The sequence below is a fragment of the Plasmopara halstedii genome, assembly GCF_900000015.1.
Source record: "Plasmopara halstedii genome assembly, contig: Scaffold_525, whole genome shotgun sequence".
Classification (NCBI taxonomy): Eukaryota; Oomycota; class Peronosporomycetes; order Peronosporales; family Peronosporaceae; genus Plasmopara; species Plasmopara halstedii.
This window is the reverse complement of record NW_020187445.1, coordinates 1,892,991-1,894,725: the sequence shown is the minus strand read 5'-3', so window position 1 is coordinate 1,894,725 and position 1,735 is coordinate 1,892,991.

Genomic DNA, 1,735 nt, shown 5'->3' with positions numbered 1-1,735 from the left:
TGACTTGATATTAGCAGATCAAGTTGACTTCTAAGCTCTCCCACCACTAACACCACAGCCATCGTCGAAGTTACGTGATGGATATCCAAATCATTTATTGAATATCTCGTGAGCTTGCAGAGGTATGTACTGCGATAATTAGCGTGAAATTTAATGAGTAAATTGACTCAATCAAGCAGAACCATAATCTTCTCTGACTTAACGAACGTTTCGAGCGTCTAAAGCTTCTCTAGATCAGCACGATTCTTCTTTGCAATTCATTTAAGGGATATTTATATTGATACATTTCATGCGCTTCCGGCGACTTTCCATTTTTAATAGTCAATTATTAATTTAGAATTGGCACCTAGAATAATGATCGCTTAAGTTAGCTGTTTCACGCATATCTCTTCAAGAAACAGTGACTTCCAGCGAGTCATACTGGCAAAAATATTTGTCGATGAACAGCATGGCACCCTCACCGGCTTCTGCATTGTTGACAGCCTGACAGATGCACCTTCTCGCTTAGGCAGTCCACAAATACCTTTTCTTCGCTACCACAATGTCGCGATAATCAGTCACGTTAATTGTAATATAAAAAATATAGTTTTTTATGGTCGGCCAACACTCTGCCGGAAGCGACAGGCTGTCCAAATGTACCAAACTGCGAGGGTTTAAAAACACAATGTCACGTATCCATATGCACATAGATGTGCTTACCACCTTACATGTTGGATCACAAATTATTATCTCACCGAGCAGTAATACTTAAACACCAGTATGTTTTGAAGTATCATGTTGTCAAAAGTGGTTCGCATAATAAGTTTGAAATTATTTGTTATCAGTAAACCAACTTGTGTGCAGAGATTCTCATGGTTCTTAGTGCCTGCATACGATCGCAGCAGTTTAATCCCTCGCTAGGATTATATTTAACGGCAAAGTCCATTCAGGCTAATAATCGATTAACCTTCGCAGCAGCTTTTGGCCGCATAGAGTGTGAACGGGCATGATAATTGAGTATCAGACGCCGGTCGAACCTCGATGTCTATATCGTTTGGTTGAAAATGCTCACAACAAATGGCTAACATACGGTCAGCGACAGACAGGACAAAATGAATGTATAGGTTCTTAAGGGCTAACGTCTTACAACTGAGAGAACTTTGGTGATGATGCCCTGATTCCTCAGTGACAAGATTAGCTGTGTTTATTAATGTATACACCATCACTAAGGTTTGTGTTTTTGCTAATGAAACCCATTTGTAAAACGCATTGTAGATGCTTTGTACGCTACTTCTATCCCTATTCAGAAAAATAGCTCAAAATTCAGACGTCAGCTTTTTTTACTTTTGTTCACGATCATTTGTTATTTCAGGGCTAGTCGCCTGCTGATTGTGTTGGGATGAAACCACTGAATGCATGTTGAACAGGCGGATGACGTCATACTTATTACAAGTACGTCACATTAAATAATTACGGACTAAGTGATTACGGACATAAATAGCGTCGCTGATTGGATGAAGTAAATCAGGATCTAGTATAGTGAGCCTAGTATATGAAATGATTGGCTTAGAGGTAGCAAGCGTTTTTGCGAACTAAGGACCTATAATATAGTCACTTCACATTTTGCGTTCTACTGCACACTAGTCTCAACAGGTTAACAGCTAAACAGTAGGAACGCACAAGACTCCTTAACCCTGCCCCAACGATGTCGACCAAGAGAAGTGAAATCCTGCTAGGTAATGGATACTATTTCCCA